Below are 22112 nucleotides of genomic sequence, written 5' to 3' on the forward strand. Positions count from 1 at the left end.
ATGTCTGGATTGGTGTTTTCAAGTCCAAGAATTTGTCTTTCTTTGCTTGTATCTCTAAAGTGTTTGTCTTTCTAGGTTTGTATGTCTGATTCTATTTGTTTGCAAGTCCAAGTATTTGTCTTTGTTGCTTTGTATATCTAAAGTGCCTGTCTTTCTCTGTTTGTATGTCTGATTCTATTTGGTTACATGTCTTAGTTGGTGTTTGCAAGTCCAAGTATTTGTCTTTGTTGGTTTGTATATCTAAAGTGCCTCAATTTTCTTGGTTTGTATGTCTGAATCTATTTGTTTGTATGTCTGGGGTGGTGTTTGCAAGTCCAAGAATTGGTCTTTGTCGGTTTGAATGTCTAAAGTGCCTGTCTTTTTCTGTTTTTGTGTCTGATTCTATTTGTTTTCATGTCTGGGTTGGTGTTTACAAGTCCAAGAATTTGTCTTTGTTAGTTTGAATGTCTAAAGTGCCTGTATTTCTCTGTTTGTGTGTCTGACTCTATTTATTTGAGTGTCTGGGTTGGTGTTTACAAGTCCAAGAATTTGTCTTTGTTGGCTTGAATGTCTAAAGTGTTTGCTTTTCTCTGTTTGTATGTATGATTCTATTTATTTGCAAGTCAAAGTATTTGTCTTTGTTGCTTTTAATGTCTAAAGTGTCTGTCTTTCTCTGTTTTATGTCTGATTCTATTTGTTTGCATGTCTGGGTTGGTGTTTGCAAGTCAAAGAATTTGTCTTTGTTGGTTTGTATATCTAAAGTGCCTGTCTTTCTCTGTTTGCATGTCTGATTCTATTTGTTTGCATGTCTGGGTTGGTGTTTACAAGTCCAAGTATTTGTCTTTGTTGCTTTGTATATCTAAAGTGCCTGTCTTTCTCTGTTTGCATGTCTGATTCTATTTAGTTACATGTCTGGGTTGGTGTTTGCAAGTCCAAGTATTTGTCTTTGTTGGTTTGTATATCTAAAGTGCCTCAACTTTCTCGGTTTGTATGTCTGAATCTATCTGTTTGCATGTCGGGACTTGCAACACCAACCCAGACATGCAAACAAATGGAATAAGACACACAAACAGAGAAAGACAACAACTTTAGACATTCAAACCAACAAAGACAAATTCTTGGACTTGCAAACATTAACCCAGACATGCGAACAAATAGAATCAGACATACAAACCGAGAAAGACAGACACTTTAGACGTTCAAGCCAACAAAGACACATTTTTGGACTTGTAAACACCAACCCAGACATGCAAACAAATAGAGTCGGACACACAAACAGAGAAAGACAGGCACTTTAGACTTTCAAGCTAACAAAGACAAAGTCTTGGACTTGCAAACACCAACCCAGACATGCAGACAAATAGAATCAGAAACACAAACAGAGAAAGACAGGCACTTTAGACATTCAAACCAACAAAGACAAATTCTTGGACTTGCAACCACCAACCCAAACATGCAAACAAATAGATTCAGACATACAAATCAATAAAATTGAGGCACTTTAGATATACAAACTAACAAATACAAACTCTTGGACTTGAAAACACCTACCCAGACACATAAACAAATAGAATCAGACATGCAAACCGAGAAAGACAAGCACTTTAGATATACAAAGCAAAACAGACAAGTACTTGGAAAGGCAAACGCCAACCCAGACATGCAAACAAATAGAATCAGAAATGCAAACAGAGAAAGAGGTGAACTTTAGATATTCAAACCAACAAAGACAAAATCTTTGACTTGCAAACACCAACCCAGACATGCAAACAAATAGAATCAGACACACAAACAGAGAAAGACAGACACTTTAGACATTCAAACCAACAAAGACAAATTCTTTGACTTGCAAATAAATAGAATCATACATACAAACCGAGAAAGACAAACACTTTAGACATTCAAGCCAACAAAGACAAATTCTTGGACTTGTAAACGCCAACCCAGACATGCAAACAAATAGGGTCAGACACACAAACAGAGAAAGACAGGTACTTTAGACATTCAAACAAACAAAGACAAATTCTTTGACTTGTAAGCACCAACCCAGACATGCAAACAAATAGAATCAGACACACAAACAGAGAAAGACAGGCACTTTAGACATTCAAACCAGCAAAGACAAATTCTTGGACTTGAAAACAAATAGATTAAAGTGTCTGTCTTACTCTGTTTGTGTGTCTGATTCTATTTGTTAGTATGTCTGGGTTGGTTTTTGCATGTCCAAGATTTTGTCTTTCTTGGTTTGAATGTCTAAAGTCTTTGTCGTTCTCTGTTTGTGTGTCCGATTCTATTTTTTTGCATGTCTTGGCTGGTGCTTTGCAAATCCAGGTACTTGTCTTTCTGGTTTTTTAGGCATATAGTTTCTGTCCTTGCCTGTTTGTGCGTCCGATTTTATTTGCTTGCATGTCTGGGTTGATGTTTGCAAGTCCAAGCATTTGTCTTTGCTTACATGAAATTGTAAATTTTGCATCCGTCTCTGTTTGTGTGTTTGATTCAATTTTGTGTCGTGTCTTGGTTGATGCCTGCAAGTCCAAGTATTTGTCTTTCTTGGTTTGATTGTCAAAAGTGGCTATCTTTCTCTGTTTGTGTGTCTGATTCTATTTGTTTGCATGTCTGGGTTGGTGTTTACAAGTCCAAGAATTTGTCTTTGTTGTTTCGAATGTCTAAAGTGTCTGTCTTTCACTGTTTGTGTGTCTGATTCTATTTGTTTGCATGTCTGGGTTGGTGTTTGCATGCCCAAAAATTTGTCTTTGTTGGTTTGAATGTCTAAAGTGTCTGTCTTTCTCTGTTTGTGTGTCTGATTCTACTTGTTTGCATGTCTGGGTTGGTGTTTATAAGTCCAAGAATTTGTCTTTGTTGTTTTGATTGTCTAAAGTGTCTGTCCTTCTCTGTTTGTGTGTCTGATTCTGTTTGTTTGCATGTCTGGGCTGGTGTTTGCAAGTCCAAGTATTTTTCTTTGTTGGTTTGAATGTCTAAAGTGTCTGTCTTTCTCTGTTTGTGTGTCGGATTCTATTTTTTTGCATGTCTGGGTTGGTATTTGCAAGTCCAAGAATTTGTCTTTCTTGGTTTGAATGTCTAAAGTGTCTGTCTTTCTCTGTTTGTGTTTCTGGCTCTATTTGTTAGTATGTCTGGGTTGGTGTTTGTAAGTCCAAGTATTTGTCTTTGTTGGTTTGAATGTCTAAAGTGTCTGTCTTTCTCTGTTTGTATGTCTGATTCTATTTGTTTGCATGTCTGGGTTTGTGCTTTGTAAGTCCAAGAATTTGTCTTTGTTGGTTTGAATGTCTAAAGTGTCTGTCTTTCTCTGTTTGTGTGCCTGATTCTACTTGTTTGCATGTCTGGGTTGGTGTTTGCAAGTCCAAGAATTTGTCTTTGTTGGTTTGATTGTCTAAAGTGTTTGTCTTTCTCTGTTTTTGTGTCTGATTCTATTTGTTTGCATGTCTGGGTTGGTGTTTGCAAGTCCGAGTATTTGTCTTTGTTTGGTTTGAATGTCTAAAGTCTCTCTCTTTCTCTGTTTGTTTGTCTGATTCTATTTGTTTGCATGTATGGGTTGGTGTTTGCAAGTCCAAGAATTTGACTTTCTTGGTTTGATTGTCTAAAGTGTGCGTCTTTCTCTGTTTGTGTGTCTGATTCTATTTGTTTACATGTCTGGGTTGGTGTTTGCAAGTTCGAGTGTTTGTCTTTGTTTGTTTGAATGTCTAAAGTGACTGTGTTTCTCTGTTTTTGTGTCTGATTCTTTTTGTTTGCATGTCTGGGTTGGTGTTCGCAAGTCCAAGAATTTGTCTTTGTTGGTTTGAATGTCTAAAGTGTCTGTCTTTCTCTGTTTGTGTGTCTGATTCTATTTGTTTGCATGTCTGGGCTGGTGTTTGCAAGTCCAAGTATTTGTCTTTTTTGTTTGAATGTCTAAAGTGTCTGTCTTTCTCTGTTTGCGTGTTTTATTCTATTTGTTTGTATGTCTGGACTGGTGTTTGCAAGTCCAAGAATTTGTCTTTGTTGGTTTGAATGTCTGAAGTGTCTGTATTTCTCTGTTTTTGTGTCTGATTCTATTTGTTTGCATGTCTGGGTTGGTGCTTTGCAAGTCCAAGAATTTGTCTTTGTTGGTTTGAATGTCTAAATTGTGTGTCTTTCTCTGTTTGTGTGTCTGATTCTATTTGTTTGCGTGTCTGGGCTGATTTCTGCAAGTCCAAGTATTTGTCTTTCTTGGTTTGAATGCCTAAAGTGTCTGTCTTTCTCTGTTTGTGGGTCTGATTATATTGGTTTGCATTTCTGGGTTGGTGTTTACAAGTCCAAGAATTTGTCTTTGTTGGTTTGAATGTCTAAAGTGTCTGTCTTTCTCTGTTTGTGTGTCTGATTCTATTTGTTTGCATGTCTGGGTTTGTGTTTTCATGTCCAAGTATTCGTATTTTTTGGTTTGATTGTCTAAAGTGTCTGTCTTTCTCTGTTTGTGTGTCTGATTCTGTCTGTTTGCATGTCAGGGTTGGTGTTTAAAAGTCCAAGAGTATTTCTTTGTTGGTTTGAATTTCTAAAGTGTCTGTCTTTATCTGTTTTTGTGTCTTATTTTGTTTGTTTGCATGTCTGGGTTGGTGTTTGCAAGTCCAAATATTTGTCTTTGTTGGTTTGAATGTCTAAAGTCTCTGTCTTTCTCTGTTTGTGTGTCTGATTCTATTTGTTTGCATGTCTGGGTTGGGGTTTGCAAGTCCAAGTATTTGTCTTTGTTGGTTTGAATATCTAAAGTGTCTGTCTTTCTCTGTTTGTGTGTCTGGTTTTATTTGTTAGTATGTCTGGGTTGGTGTTTGCAAGTCCAAGTATTTGTCTTTGTTGGTTTGAATGTCTAAAGTGTCTGTCTTTCTCTGTTTGTTTGTCTGATTCTATTTGTTTGCATGTCTGGGTTGGTGCTTTGCAAGTCCAAGAATTTGTATTTGTTGGTTTGAATATCTAAAGTGTCTGTCTTTCTCTGTTTGTGTCTGATTCTACTTGTTTGCATGTCTGGGTTGGTGTTTGCAAGCCCAAGAATTTTTCTTTGTTGGTTTGAATATCTAAAGTGTCTGTCTTTCTTTGTTTGTGTGTCTGATTCTATTTGTTTGCATGTCTGGATTGGTGTTTGCAAGTCCAAGTATTTGTCTTTTTGGTTTGAATGTCTAAAGTGTCTGTCTTTCTCGGTTTGCATGTCTGATTCTATTTGTTTACATGTCTGGGCTGGTGTTTGCAAGTCCAAGAATTTGACTTTCTTGGTTTGATTGTCTAAAGTGTCTGTCTTTCTCTGTTTGTGTGTCTGATTCTATTTGTTTACATGTCTGGGTTGGTGTTTGCAAGTCCGAGTATTTGTCTTTGTTGGTTTGAATGTCTAAAGTGACTGTCTTTCTCTGTTTGTGTGTCTGATTCTTTCTGTTTGCATGTCTGGGTTGGTGTTTGCAAGTCCAAGAATTGGTATTTGTTGGTTTGAATGTCTGAAGTGTCTGTCTTTCTCTGTTTGTGTGTCTGATTCTATTTGTTTGCATGTCTGGGTTGGTGTTTGCCTGTCCAAGTATTTGTCTGGATTATTTCAGTAGGGTTTTGTCGTGCTTTACCATGCCACTGTTACATTCTGAAGCTGTTGCTAAGTTCACTTTGGATTTTTTTTATTGATTTGTAAGAGTCAGGTTAGGCTAGTTTTTTTGAAGAAGCTCAAAATGTTCAAGTTCTCTTCTGAATTTTCTTAAAGAAAAGAAAAAAGCTACAGTCCAATTCTAATTTTTTCCAAAGAAAACAAAAAATCTCCGACCTTTCAATAAACATTCTAAGCGTTTGACTTGCTAACATATCCTAAATAATCGAAATATAACAAAGTAATATATAATGTATTTTTAATGAAATAACAACATGTAGCATATTAACACAAAAATATGGTTCAGATATTATTATACATTATTAACATCGTTGGACAACGTTGGACATTTTGAATCTGTTCCATAAAATAATTTATCATGTTCTCTTTTGATACTAGAGTTACTCGCTTCTCATAGTTCATAACCGGTATAATAATCCTTCATCCATTTTGTGTCAAATACAATTTTTACAGGGGTGTCACCTACTGGCTCAATCTGAATTTCTTCTTTAGTATTATTTGATTCATTGACTATATGATCTATATTAGTAATAATGCTCACTTATGCTTCATTTTCCATCAATTTATCATTATAATCATTGATGATATTGTATGCCAATGCCCTTTTTATTTTCCCAGCGATTTCACTGTCTATTGTCACATTGTGTTTACACAGGTAACAGTTCTGGCAGGTACACATGATATGATTTATTACACTAGTGCAGCAGTAGGCCTTTCCTTTACTCTTTTCTTTCATTTGAATAGTAATACCTGAACGATGGGAATAGGATCTATCAATAGGTAGTGTGTTACCAGAACCATTAGCAAGAAGATGACCATCTTCATCAACTATTATTTTTAAGCTGACTTTCTCCTTTAGCACTATCATCTCTGGTGCTCTCACTCTCGCATATCCACCTTGAGCAATGTTGAATGGGTTCGATAGTCCAAAGAAATTTAGCTTTTCACTATCATGACAACACACACATACGTTTCCAATAAGATCTCCATTAATGCTTGTCTCATAGTTTAAATAACGATCTATGTCGGCATTCAACACGACGATGATTTTATCGTGTGTACACACTTTCGCTGAATAATTCATTTTCACCTTTTTTCTAAGTATGATAAAAGGTGTTTATCCTGCCAAAGTGTGAAAATTACTGATTTAATACCTACGTTTAACTAGGTAGTGTCGATAACCCGTCATAGAGCATCACTAAGACAGCCGCATAGTGTCTATGACCAACCATAGAGTATAATTGATACAGCCATATAAATAAATATTAATAAATAAATAGAAACATTTCTCCGTGTTTAAGTTAATTTGGATTAGGTTAGCTTATCATGAGCCCTCCCCCCCCACAGGACCCCGGGCCCCCCAAGGGCCCCGTGGCCCCAAAGAGCTCCCTCTCTCCTCTCTACCTCCCTTTCCCCCTACTTAGAAATACAAAAACCAGAGGTTAGATTAGGATAGGTTAGGCTAGATTAGGTTACATGTGCGCACCTAACATTTTTAGGTTAACTTACACTAGGTTAAGTGGTGGGCCACTTAACCTAGTGTAATTTAACCTAAATTTGTTAGGTGTGCACATGTAACCTAATCTAGCCTAACCTAACCTAATCTAACCTCTGGTTTTTGTATTTATATGTAGGGGGAAAGGGAGGGGAGGGAGGGAGGGGGCTCTTGGGGCCCAAGAGCCCTTGGGGAGCCCGGGAGTCTTGGGGGGCTCATGATAAGCTAACCTAATCCAACTTAACTTAAACATGGAGAAATGTTTCTATTTATTTATTAATATTTATTTATATGGATGTATCAATTATACTCTATGGTTGGTCACAGACACTATGCGGCTGTCTCAGTGATGCTCTATGACGGGTTATCGACACTACCTAGTCAAATGTAGGTATTAAATCAGTAATTTTCACACTTTGGCAGGATAAACACCTTGTATCATACTTAGAAAAAAGTGAAAATGAATTATTCAGCGAAAGTATGCACACACGATAAAATCATCGTCGTGTTGAATGCCGACATAGATCGTTATTTAAACTATGAGACAAGCATTATTGGAGATCTTATTGGAAATGTATGTGTGCGTTGTCATGATAGTGAAAAGCTAAATTTCTTTGGACTAGTGAAATCATTCTAAATTGCTGAAGGTGGATATGCGAGAGTGAAAGCCCCAGAGATGATAGTGCTATAGAAGAATGCCAACTTAGAAATAATAGTTGATGAAGATGGTCATCTTCTTGCTAATAGTTCTGATAACACGCTACCTATTGTTAGATCCTATTCCCATCGTTCTGGTATTACTATTCAAATGAAAGCAAAGAGGTAAAGGAAGACCTACTGCTGCAATAGTTTAATAAACCATATCATGGATGCCTGCCTGAAATGTTACCTGTGTGAACATAGTGTGAAACTAGACAGTGAAGTCGCCTGCAAAATAAAAAGGGCATTGGCATACAATATCATCAATGATTATGAAGATGAATTGAATGAAAATGAAGCATTAGTGAGCATTATTACTACTATAGATCAAATAGTCAATGAATCAAATAATACTAAAGAAAAAATACAGATTGAGCCAGTAGTTGACACCCCTATAAAAGTTGTATATGAAACAAAATGGATGATGAATTTTTCTACCGCTTATGAACTATGAGAAGCAAGTAACTCTAGTATCAAAAGAGAACATGATAAATTATTTCATGGAAGAGATTCAAAATGTCCAACGTTGTCCAACGATGTTAATAATGTATAATAATATCTGAAACATATTTTGTGTTAATATTCTACATGTTGTTATTTCATTAAAAATATATTATACATTACTTTGTTATATTTCCATTATTTTAGGATATGTTAGCATGTCAAACGCTTAGAATGTTTATTAAAAGGTCGAAGATTTTTTTTTCTTTGGAAAAAATTAGAATTGGACTATAGCTTTTTTCTTTTCTTTAAGAAAATTCAGAAGAGAACTTGAACATTTTGCGCTTCTTCATAAAACCTAACCTAACCTGACTCTTACACTTCAATAAAAAAATCCAAAATGAATTTAGAAACATCTTCAGAATGTAACAGTGGCATGGTAAAGCACGATAAAACACTACTGAAAAAATCCAGACAAATACTTGGACATGCAAACACCAACCCATACATGCAAACAAATGTAGTCATACAAAAAAACAGAGAAAGACAGACAGTTTAGACATTCAAACCATCAAAGAAAAATACTTGGACATGCAAACACCATCCCAGACATGCCAACAAATAGAATCAGACACACAAACAGAGAAAGACAGTCACTTTAGATATTCAAACAAACAAAGACAAGTGCTCGGACTTGCAAACACCAACCCAGACATGTAAACAAATAGAATCAGACACACAAACAGAGAAAGACAGACACTTTAGACAATCAAACCAAGAAAGTCAAATTCTTGGACTTGCAAACACCAGCCCAGACATGCAAACAAATAGAATCAGACACATAAACAGAGAAAGACAGACACTTTAGACATTCAAACCAACAAAAAAAAATACTTGGACTTGTAAACACCAACCCAGACATGCAAAAAAAAATAGAATCAGACATGCAAACAGAGAAAGACAGACACTTTTTATATTCAAACCAACAAAGAGAAATTCTTGGACTTGCAAACACCAACACAGACATGCAAACAAATAGAATCAGACACACACAAACAGAGAAAGACAGACACTTGAGACATTCAAACCAACAAAGACAAATTCTTGGACTTGCAAACACCAACCCAGACATGCAAACAAGTAGAATCAGACACACAAACAGAGAAAATAAGATACTTTATACCTTCAAACCAACAAAGACAAATTCTTGGACTTGCAAAGCACCAACCCAGACATGCAAACAAATAGAATCAGACACACAAATAGAGAAAGACAGACACTATAGACATTCAAACCAACAAAGACAAATCCTTGGACTTGCAAACACAAACTCAGACATGCAAACAATTAAATTCAGACATTTAAACAGAGAAAGACAAATACTTTAGACTTTCAAACCAACAGACAAATTCTTGGACTTGCAAACACCAACCCAGACAATCCATCGTATAGGATAAGACGCGCGCACAGAGAACCACAGACAGTTTTGATATTCAAAACAACAAAGAAAAATTCTTGGACTTATAAACACCAACCCAGACATGCAAACAAGTAGAATCAGACACACAAACAGAGAAAGACAGACAATTTAGACATTCATACCAACAAAGACAAATACTTGGACATGCAAACACCAACCCAGACATGCAAACAAATAGAATCAGACACACAAACAGAGAAAATAAGAAACTTTAGACCTTCAAACCAACAAAGACAAATTCTTGGACTTGCAAAGCACCAACCCAGACATGCAAACAAATAGAATCAGACACACAAATAGAGAAAGACAGACACTATAGACATTCAAACCAACAAAGACAAATCCTTGGACTTGCAAACACCAACCCTGACATACTAACAAATAGAATCAGACACACAAACAGAGAAAGACAGACACTTTAGACATTCAAACCAAGAAAGACAAATTCTTGGACTTGCAAACACCAACCCAGACATGCAAACAAATAAAATCAGACACACAAACAGAGAAAGACCGACACTTTAGACAATCAAAACAACAAAGACAAATTCTTGGACTTATAAACACCAACCCAAACATGCAAACAATTAGAATCAGACACACAAACAGAGAAAGACAGACACTTTAGACATTCAAACCAACAAAGACAAATACTTGGAAATGCAAACACCAACCCAGACATGCAAACAAATAGAATCAGACAAACAAACAGAGAAAGACAGAAACTTTATACATTCAAACCAACAAAGACAAATTCTTGGACTTGCAAACACCTACCCAGAAATGTAAACCAATATAATCAAACCCACAAACAGAGAAAGAGAGAAATAGACAATCAAACCAAGAAAGACAAATACTTGGACTTGCAGGAATCAGCCCAGACACACAAACAAATAAAATCAGACACACAAAAAGAGAAAGATACACAATTTAGACATTCAAACCAACAAAGACAAATTCTTGGACTTGCAAACACCAACCCAGACATGCAAACAAGTAGAATCAGACACACAAACAGAGAAAATAAGACACTTTAGACCTTCAAATGAACAAAGACAAATTCTTGGACTTGCAAAGCACCAACCAAGACATGCAAACAAATAGAATCAGACACACAAATAGAGAAAGACAGACACTATAGATATTCAAACCAACAAAGACAAATCCTTGGACTTGCAAACACCAACCCTGACATACTAACAAATAGAATCAGACACACAAACAGAGAAAGACAGACACTTTAGACATTCAAACCAACAAAGACAAATTCTTGGACTTGCAAACACCAACCCAGACATGCAAACAAATAGAATCAGACACATAAACAGAGAACGACATACACTTTATATATTCAAACCAACGAAGACAAATATTTGGAATTGCAAACACCAACCCTGACATGCAAAGAAATGGAATCAGACACAAAAACAGAGAAAGATAGACAGTTTAGACATTCAAAGCAACAAAGACAAATACTTGGACTTGCAAACACCAACCCAGACATGCAAACAAATAGAATCAGACACACAAACAGAGAAAGACAGACACTTTAGACAATCAAACCAACAAAGACATATTCTTGGACTTTTAAACACCAACCCAGACATGCAAACAGGCAGAATCAGACACACAAACAGAGAAAGACAGACACTTTAGACATTCAAACCAACAAATACAAATACTTGGACATGCAAACACCAACCAAGACACATAAACAAGTAGAATCAGACACACAAACAGAGAAAGACAGAAACTTTAGGCTTTCAAACCAACAAAGAAAAATACTTGGACTTCCCAACACCAACCAAGACACGCAAACAAGTAGAATCAGACACACAAACAGAGAAAGACAGACATTTTAGACATTCAAACAAACAAAGACAAATTCTTGGTCTTGCAAAAATCAACCCAGACATGTAAACAAATAGAATCAGACACTCAAATAGAGAAAGACAGACAATTTAGACATTCATACCGACAAAGACAAATTCTTGGACTTGCAAACACCAACCCGGACATGAAAACAAATAGAATCATACACATAAACAGACAAACTCATGCACTTTATACATACAAACCAACAAAGACAAATATTCGGACTTGCAAACATCAACCCAGACATGTAAACAAATAGAATCAGACCCACAAACAAAGAAAGGAAGACAATTTAGACACTCAAAATCAACAAAGACAAATACTTGGACTTGCAAACATCAACCCAGACATGCAAACAAGTAGAATCAGACACACAAACAGAGAAAGACAGACACTTTAGATATACATCTAATCAAAGAAAAAGACTTGGACATGAAAACACTTGCGCAGAAATGAAAAAAAATAGAATTAAACATTTACACCGAGAAAAACAGAAAATTTAGACGTTCAAATCAACAATACCAAAAAGTTGGAGTTGTAAACACCAGCTCTAACACGTAAGAAAATAGAATCAGACACACAAGCAGAGAAAGACAGACATTTTCGACATTCAAACCAACGAAGACAAATACTTGGACTTGCAAACACCAACTCAGACATGCAAACAAATAGAATCAGACACACAAACAGATAAAGACAGACACTTTAGACATTCAAACCAAAAAAGAAAAATACTTGGACTTGCAAACACAAACCCAGACATGCAAACAACTAGAATCAGACACACAAACAGAGAAAGACAGACACTTTAGGCATTCAAACCAAAAAAGAAAAATACTTGGACTTTCAAACACCAACCCAGACATGCAAACAAGTAGAATCAGACACACAAACAGTGAAAGACAGACACTTTAGACATTCAAAATCAGCAAAGACAAATTCTTGGACTTGCAAACATCAACCCAGACATGCAAACAAATAGAATCAGACACACACACAGAGAAAGACAGACAATTTAGACATTCAAACCAACAATGACAAATTCTTGGACTTGCAAACACCAATCCAGACATGCAAACAAATAGAATCAGACACACAAACAGAGAAAGACAGACACTTTAGACATTCAAACCAACAAAGACAAATTCTTGGACTTGCAAAAACCAACCCATACATGCAAACACCAACCCAGATATGCAAACAAATAGAATCAGACACACAAACAGAGAAAGACAGACACTTTAGACATTCAAACCAACAAAGTCATATTCTTGGACTTTCAAACATCAACCCAGACATGCAAACAAATGGAATCAGACACACAAACAGAGGAGGACAGGCACTTTAGGCATTCAAACCAACAAAGACAAATTCTTGGACTTGCAACCACCAACTCATACATGCAAACAAATAGAATCAGACACACAAACAGAGAAAGACAGACACTTTAGACATTCAAACCAACAAAGACAAATTCTTGGACTTGCAAAAACCAACCCATACATGCAAACACCAACCCAGACATGCAAAGAAATAGAATCAGACACACAAACAGAGAAAGACAGACACTTTAGACATTCAAACCAACAAAGACAAGTGCTCGGACTTGCAAACACCAACCCAGACATGTAAAAAAATAGAATCAGACACACAAACAGAGAAAGACAGACACTTTAGACAATCAAACCAAGAAAAATTCTTGGACTTGCAAACACCATCCCAGACATGCAAACAAATAGAATCAGACACACAAACAGAGAAAGACGGACACTTTAGACATTCAAACCAACAAAGACAAATACTTGGACTTGTAAACACCAACCCAGACATGCAAACAAATAGAATCAGACATGCAAACAGAAAAAGACAGACACTTTTTATATTCAAACCACCAAAGACAAATTCTTGGACTTGCAAACACCAACCCAGACATGCAAACAAATAGAATCAGACACACAAACAGAGAAAGACAGACACTTTAGACATTCAAACCAACAATGACAAATTCTCGGACTTGCTAACACCAACCCAGACACGCAAAAAAGTAGAATCAGACATACAAACAGAGAAAATAAGACACTTTAGACCTTCAAACCAACAAAGACAAATTCTTGGACTTGCAAAGCACCAACCCAGACATGCAAACAAATAGAATCAGACACACAAATAGAGAAAGACAGACACTATAGACATTCAAACCAACAAAGACAAATACTTGGACTTGCAAACACCAACCCTGACATACTAACAAATAGAATCAGACACACAAACAGAGAAAGACAGACACTTTAGACATTCAAACCAAGAAAGACAAATTCTTGGATTTGCAAACACCAACCCAGACATGCAAACAAATAGAATCAGATGCACAAACAGAGAAACACAGACACTTTAGACATTCAAACCAACAAAGAAAAATACTTGGACTTGCAAACACCAACCCAGACATACAAACAAATAGAATCAGACACACAAACAGAGAAAGACCGACACTTTAGACAATCAAACCAACAAAGAAAAATTCTTGGACTTATAAACACCAACCCAGACATGCAAACAAGTAGAATCAGACACACAAACAGAGAAAAACAGACATTTTAGACATTCATACCAACAAAGACAAATTGCTGGAAATTCATAGATTAAACCAGACATGCAAACAAATTGAAACAGATTTCCGAACATAGGAAGAAAGACACTGTGGGTGTTCGAAACAACACATACTAAATAAAGGAATTGTGAGCACCGTCATAGACAAGCACACACATAGAATCAGACACACAAACAGAGAAAGACAGAAACTTTAGACAATCAAACCAATAAAGACAAATACTTGGACTTGCAAAAATTAGCCCAGACATGCAAACAAATAGAATCAGACATAAAAACCGTGAAAGACAGACACTTTAGACATTCAAACCAACAAAGACAAATACTTGGACTTGCAAACATCAACTCAGACATGAAAACAAATGGAATCAGACACACAAACAGAGAAAGACAGACATTTTCGACTTTCAAACCAACGAAGACAAATACTTGGACTTGCAAACACCAACCCAGACATGTAAACAAATAGAATCAGACACACAAACAGAGAAAGACAGACACTTTAGACATTCAAACCAACAAAGACAAACACTTGGACTTGAAAACATCAACCCAGACATGCAACCAAATAGAATCAGACACACAAACAGAGAAAGACAGACACTTTAGATTTTCAAACCAACAAAGACAAATTCTTGGACTTGCAAACACCAACCCAAACATGCAAACAAATAGATTCAGACATACAAACCGAGAAAATTGAGGCACTTTAGATATACAAACCAACAAAGACAAACACTTGGACTTGCAAACACCAACCCAGACACGTAAACAAATAGAACCAGACATGCAAACAGAGAAAGACAAGTACTTTAGATATGCAAAGCAACAAAGACAAATGCTTTGACTTGTAAACACCAACCCAGACATGCAAACAAATAGAATCAGACGCACAAACAGAGAAAGACAGACATTTTAGACATTCAAAGCAACAAAGACAAATACTTGGACTTGCAAACATTAACCCAGACTTGCACACAAATAGAATCAGACACACAAACAGAGAAAGAGAGACATTTTCGACATTCAAAGCAACTAAGACAAATACTTGGACTTGCAAACACCAACCCAGACATGCAAACAAATAGAATAAGACACACAAACAGAGAAAGACAGACACTTTAGACATTCAAACCAAAAAATACAAATACTTAGACTTGCAAACACTAACCCAGACATGCAAACAAATAGAATCAGACACAGAAACAGAGAAAGACAGACACTTTAGGGATTCAAACCAAAAAAGACAAATACTTGGACTTGCAAACACCAACCCAGACATGCAAACAAATAGAATCAGACATACAAATAGAGAAAGACAGACACTTTAGACATTAAAGCAAGAAAGACAAATTCTTGGACTTGTAAACACCAACCCAGACATGCAAACAAATAGAGTCAGACACAAAAACAGAGAAAGACAGGCACTTTAGACATTCAAACTAACAAAGACAAATTCTTGGACTCGCAAACACCAACCCAGACATGCAAACAAATAGTATCAAAAACAAAAACAGAGAAAGACAGGCACTTTAGACATTCAAACCAACAAAGACAAATTCTTGGACTTGCAAACACCACCCCAGACATGCAAACAAATAGATTCAGACATACAAACCGATAAAATTGAGGCACTTTAGATATACAAACCAACAAAGACAAATACTTGGACTTGCAAACACCTACCCAGACATGTAACCAAATAGAATCAGACATGCAAACAGAGAAAGACAGGCACTTTAGATATACAAAGCAACAAAGACAAATACTTGGACTTGTAAACACTGACCCAGACATGCAAACAAATAGAATCAGGCATGCAAACAGAGATAGACAGGCACTTTAGATATACAAACCAAAAAAGACAAATACTTGGACTTGCAAACACCAACCCAGACATGCAATCAAATAGAATCAGACATGCAAACAGAGAAAGACAGGCACTTTAGATATATATACAAACCAACAAAGACAAATACTTGGACTTGCGAACACCAACCCAGACATGCAAACAGAGAAAGACAGGCACTTTAGATATACAAACCAACAAAGACAAATTCTTGGACTTGGAAACCCCAACCCTGACATGCAAAAAAATTGATTCAAAAAGTATTAAAAAAAATATGGGGCCCCAGGGGCACTTGGGGGGCCGGGTGGCATTTGGGGGTTCGGGGGCCTTTTGCGGTCCTGGGGGCCTCTGGGGGCCCGGGGCGATAGGACACTTTGGGGTTGGGGTAGGGGGGTCCTTTGGGGTTGAGGTTGGGGACATCACAACATTGTTCAAACGGAACTTGTGTATTATAACGACCACAGAGTTTCACCCTCAAATCATCTTCTAAATCATCTTCTAATATCATCTTCTAAAATGCCTCAAACGGTTTCGCTTAAATCATCTTCTAAAATGTCTCAAAACGGTTTCGCCCAAATAATCCCTAAACGTAATTTCTGCGTGTTCCTTTTGTTTTTTCATCCCTGTGCGGTCACATATGAAATTCCTAGGAAACCTTTTCCCGCGTTAATCTCTTCATCTCATAGATGTTCCTAGCTACACTATTATGGTTTCGATAGAATATTAATTTATATCTGTGACCTAAAGATTGAAGAAGCCGTATTTAAAAAATAGAATATTAATTTATCTCTTTAGAGTCCCGTATAATTCCTAGGAAACAAGTAATGTCATTTCTAATTCTCCTTTCGTGAATCAGTAATTCCCCTTAGAAACAACAAATAAATTCCCCTTGGGTCGATCAATACATTATCCTCGATCATACGAATCAAGTTCTCGGAAATTCACTTTCCCATCGTGTCATAGATCAATACATCTGTTCCCTCCGATTATGTAAATCAATTTCTTGGACATTCATTTCCCCCCCTCTTGTCCTAGATCAATACATCTCTTCCTCCCCGTCAATGCGCATGTGCAAACTTCACCCCCAGAGTCATTACACCTAGAAACAACAAATAAATCGACCTTGACCCCCATTAGACTCGATCGATAATCCTTGAATAAATTATGTTCGTACAGCGTTAGACTAAATTGTAGATGGCAGCACGCAGTGTATCTTATATTCATTAGGGCCTTTCTACTCGTTTATTTAAACAAACAGGTAATTACAACAATAAAAAATACAATAAGATTCTTATAATAAAATGACCGATCATTGTTTGCCTATGTGGAAGGTAGTATACATACTTATCTATCAAGTATTCATCTTATCAATGTATACATGCATAATTGCATATACATACATATCAAGCATTTTTTATTTATTAAAGTCCAACTGTACTGGTCTTTAGAAGGCATGGAGGTTTTCAGCACTACTCATGTTAATTTTTGCTTGTTTTGTGTTTGACTTGGTTACTAATTGCAATTTTTGTTCATTTGGGTTCCATTTATTTATTGATGGCGATTTGTTGTAGTTTTACGCTTGGAATATTACTTGAATATATATCTGCTCATTTTTGGTTTAATGGACCTCTTTACTTTTCTTTGAAAAACCTGTTTTGTCGAAAAAGCTTTTTAAATTAATATTAAACCAAAGACAAGCAGAAACAGAATCAGGACGAGCAGAAATGTAATAATTCCAACTTAAAACAAACAGAAATCGCTATCAACGACTAAACGAGGCTGAAAAACAACAGAAATAAAAATGAGTTATTAGTTGAAACTCAAAGCAAACAGAAATTATCACAAAAAGGAGAAGGGCTAACGCCCCCAAGTCTTGTAAAGTCAAGAGCCTAAATTGAGCTCTAATGAAAAGAGTTTCTATTTCCAACAGGCTGTATCAATAGCAACAGAACAAAAATAAAATTATATCTTAATACGAATAAAATTTGCAATTAAAAGTTGTGGTACCTCTACTGTCATACGAAATTGGGGGTACTCTTAGGAGAGGTCTTCCTTTAATAGCGAATAAAATATCCTAAAAGATTCATTCAACATTGGTGCATAATCGAACCAATTCTATTTAAGTTCTGAGACATCAAAATGAAAAGCCCACATTTGAAAAGAAGCTGACCTATTTTCGACTAGGGTCTAGGACTCTGCCCCTTCTCTTTATCCTTCCCTATAGAGTTTTAACTGATATCAGCTATTTAAATGGCATGACTAGGACATAAGCCAAACTCAGCTAGGCTGAGATTTGACAAATTCTTATGATGCATACTCAGATGAATAGGATTTAACCCCCTCCCATATATGTGATTACTTTTGGACACCGAAAAGAGAAATCATATTACTAGGTGGTACCTTTAACTAAGTTTAATTGAGACTGAGCAACACTGTCTGGCATATATTCTGATGGACAGAATTTAGTGCCCTTTCTACCTACAAAGATTGGATCGTGCTTGGACTCCAAAAATCCACTAAACGAAAACCAACCGTCACTACCCAACACATTTTGCGAAAACATAACAGCCCCTTCATTGAGGTGCCGCGAATAGCTACCCTCCCTCTTTCCCATAAAGGTAGGATGTACTCTAAAAACCAGAAAGCCAAAATAGAAAACTAGCTCTGCCTTCTTCCCAATTTCTTTTGCATCTAGTGAGATATTTTGGCATTATCACGGTAAAAAATTGAGGGACCCTTTACCCTGTGAAAGTTGGATGAGCCACTGACTAAAAAAAGCTGAAATTTGCCTGTTTGTTTATCAGCCTGTTTGTCAATCGTCCTTTACCCTAACTTTAGTTGGGATCCAATGCCCTTTACTCGTAAGCATGTTGATAATGGGAATTTCGGGACTCTCTTCCTCTGTCCCCCGGAAAGGTCAGAATAAACTTGGACTCTAAAAAGGCAAAATGTAGACACTAGATGTTATATATCAGATATGGTCTTAAAGTAGGATATGAAAACCTACGTTTTTAGGTGTTCAAGGCAATTCCCCGTTTTTGTAACATTTGCCTGCCCTCTGAACATCTCCCGTCATCTTGTTCCAGTGCAACACCAAAATGTGCGCAATGTGCTGGTCCCCATGTAGAAGATGGGGCTCGCCTTGCAATTTGTCACCAAGTGTGCAAACTGTGGAGGCAATCATGTTTCGTTTAGCCTCACGTGTCCTAAACTGAAAGCAATTGCAAGTTACAATTTGCCAAAACCTATTTAATGTCTGTATCAGTATCAGTCGTGTCTTTTAAAATTTATGGGACAAAAAATAAGGATATAACCATCGACGAACTGTACAGTTTGAACTCTTTTTTATATTTCTTTATTGTTTCTTAGTGCTTTAAATTCTTATCTCTCGAGTATTTTTTCAATATCCATTTTTCTATCCCTACATTCCATTTTGGCACGAAATCACATACAATTAGTTTACGTTTGCTGGGTAAGGTGAGGGGGCTGCATCAAGCTTTTGCCGGCTTCACCAACAAAAAGGTAGGGATACAACACTTTAGTTTTTTACTTCCCTTTTAATTAAATGCTGCGGCTACCAACCTCTCAAAGCTTTGAAAATGGTATGTCCCGAGAAGAATTTCTTCAACAGGAAATTGATGAAAAGATCCATGGACACGGTCTCAGAATATTGTTTTTCAGCTTTAAACTTTGCTCTATCTTTCCTGACACCAAGTCAATATTAGTACTTTTTTCAATATTTCATGTCTCTTTTGTTAGCTCCAACATATCTTCCTTTATTTCATGATATCTTCCTTTGCTGCAACGCGTAAAACCTGACCTATCATTCGTTTTCAATTTATTGGATAATAAGAGCAATTCGGCTTCAGAAACAAATTTTTCTTGACCCATAATAGACATCAAAAACTCGTAGAATTTACCCAACACAAATCTCTAACCCCTCTGACCTGTTTTCCAACGTACTATACGATTCTATCCTAAAAGTCATTCTCGATTTTTGGAATAGAAACAAACGTTTCTTAGTTTCAAACGCATACAAAAAGCCCCCATTAGGTTAGGTCCATCAACAAGTAAAATATGACCGGAGCTTATAAGCTTGTTGTTAGTGGGGTAAAGGGGCCCACTTTATACTGCTAACCGTTATGTGAATCATAAGGAAGCCCAATTACAAAGAGGCCAACATACAATAAAAGCAGCAGTGAGGCTACCGAACCAATGGATGGTAGCCTATAGCGTGCTTGAGGGAAGTCCGTACTAGAAAAGTTTTAAATTGGTTTGTGTGTGATTGACCACATAGGATTGAGATAACTGATGTCAAGAAAACTACCAAAGTAAATTTTTGACCACCAGCCCTTACAATCCACGTACTGGTAGAATTCAAAGTTTCACAATTTGGAGAATCTTTACCTTTTGAAATTTTGAAACCTGGGACGCTTGTTCGGTTGATGTTGTTAAAAAAGTAATATACAATTTTTTCCATGGATTTTTTGCTTTTATTTTTTCTTTTTTTTTAATATATACTTGTTTTGATATCCTGCTCTTTGATATTTTTCTGTAGGCTACTTGTTGTTTTTTATATATCTATTTTTTTTTTATATTGTCGGTTTTTTGATTTTGAAACCCGTGATGCTTGTACCCTTAAGAACAGCATTATAAAGTTTCTTCGATGAAATCCTCTTCACTATAGCTCTTGGCCTACTAAATGTCAAATAAATTCAGTTATTTTTTTGGGAAGATAGGCAGGGCTTCAAAGCAGCTTACGCCTCTGATAATTTGTCTCTTTGTCCTCTTTGCCTAAGGCACCTGCCTCACAAGTTTCAAGTTAATTTTAACATTTTCTGTAAAGGTAGGAGAAGAAACGTCATCCTCTAAAACTCATCGTTTTCATGTCCCGTTGGCCCAAAGTACTTGCTCTATAAATCTCAATCGGATCGGTGAAAAGACACCCAAAAGAGTCATATGACGAGAAGTCTTTTCTAACATAGACTATACAAATCCAGCCCAGCTCCAGGCTCAATCCACTCCACACTCCAGGGATAGTGCAAACCATTCTCTTTTGTCCCTTGCAAATATTATGCGTATGTTTCCAAAATTTAATGCTGTATTTGTTTCGGAAGGACGTAAGAATAGTAAAAAAAATAAGTTATTTGAACAAAAAGTGACCATAAATCCTAGAAAATTTGGATTTTTTTTTGGGGGGGGGGGAGGGGTCGTGCCCCAAGGTCAATATAATAAGGCTTGAAGTCTGAATTCTGCCTGAAAACACCGAAGATTAAGTTTTTTCCACTTTTTCACAGCAGCCAAAAAATACACACATTGGAAAAAAAACACGATTGAATTAGAGTGTTCCTCCTTCATCACAATTACTCTTGAACTTTACATATCACTAACAGTGGTAAGAGAATGAACTTGTTTGTAAGATTCCGTTTCGTTAATATACAATCCATCTCCTGCTAGCTTTCTTTTTGTTATCTAAAATCTAAAAGTATACAGGGGCCCTTGAATTACGTTTCAGATATACAATTTACAAAATTCTTTTCATCTCTATTGCCGAAATTCCTATAATGTTGTGGTACTAATGCATATTTACTTTGTATCTTTGTTTTTGACATCCCTTCAATTTTGCTTTTATACCAGACAAATGGAAACCTCAATTACAAGTAAGCTATTCTTTATCATCGGGATCGATAAAGCAAATAAACCTATTTGTAAAGTGATTCCAGGACTTTTGTTAAATAAGCATATTTTACCCTTAGATTTGGTAAATATAGAATTAATTTGAAAAAGATATCAAAGGAAAACGTAAAAGATTTGTCCTGAGAGTAAAAGTGAAAAGATCTGCACGAGAGCCATACAAGGACTTAAATTGAGGAAGAGCTGTTAGTCTTACAAGCATAGGGGGCTGACGGTGGGGGAAAGTTTTTTTTTATCATACAAAGCGTTGTACTACACGTAGAATATTGGTTCGAAATCAACCTTGTTCCAATTTTTATTAAGTTAAGGAAACAAACGTTCTGTAACTCCAAATTTGTTGTTATTTAGTTTTGTAAGGAATTCACAATTATGCATCTATTGATGC

General features: G+C 36.3%; 1 protein-coding gene across 1 annotated transcript in view; it reads right to left on the reverse strand.

The window, feature by feature from the left end:
• Positions 1 to 22112, reverse strand: part of LOC148948377 (protein 4.1-like) — a gene marked incomplete at its 5' end in the record, with an annotated part of 340764 nt that overhangs the window by 318221 nt on the left and 431 nt on the right. The gene's annotated exons all lie outside the window — the stretch shown is intronic.

The sequence above is a fragment of the Artemia sp. Qi Xiang Cuo genome, chromosome 9 (assembly GCF_049724085.1).
Source record: "Artemia sp. Qi Xiang Cuo chromosome 9, ASM4972408v1, whole genome shotgun sequence".
NCBI classification, from domain to species: domain Eukaryota; kingdom Metazoa; phylum Arthropoda; class Branchiopoda; order Anostraca; family Artemiidae; genus Artemia; species Artemia sp. Qi Xiang Cuo.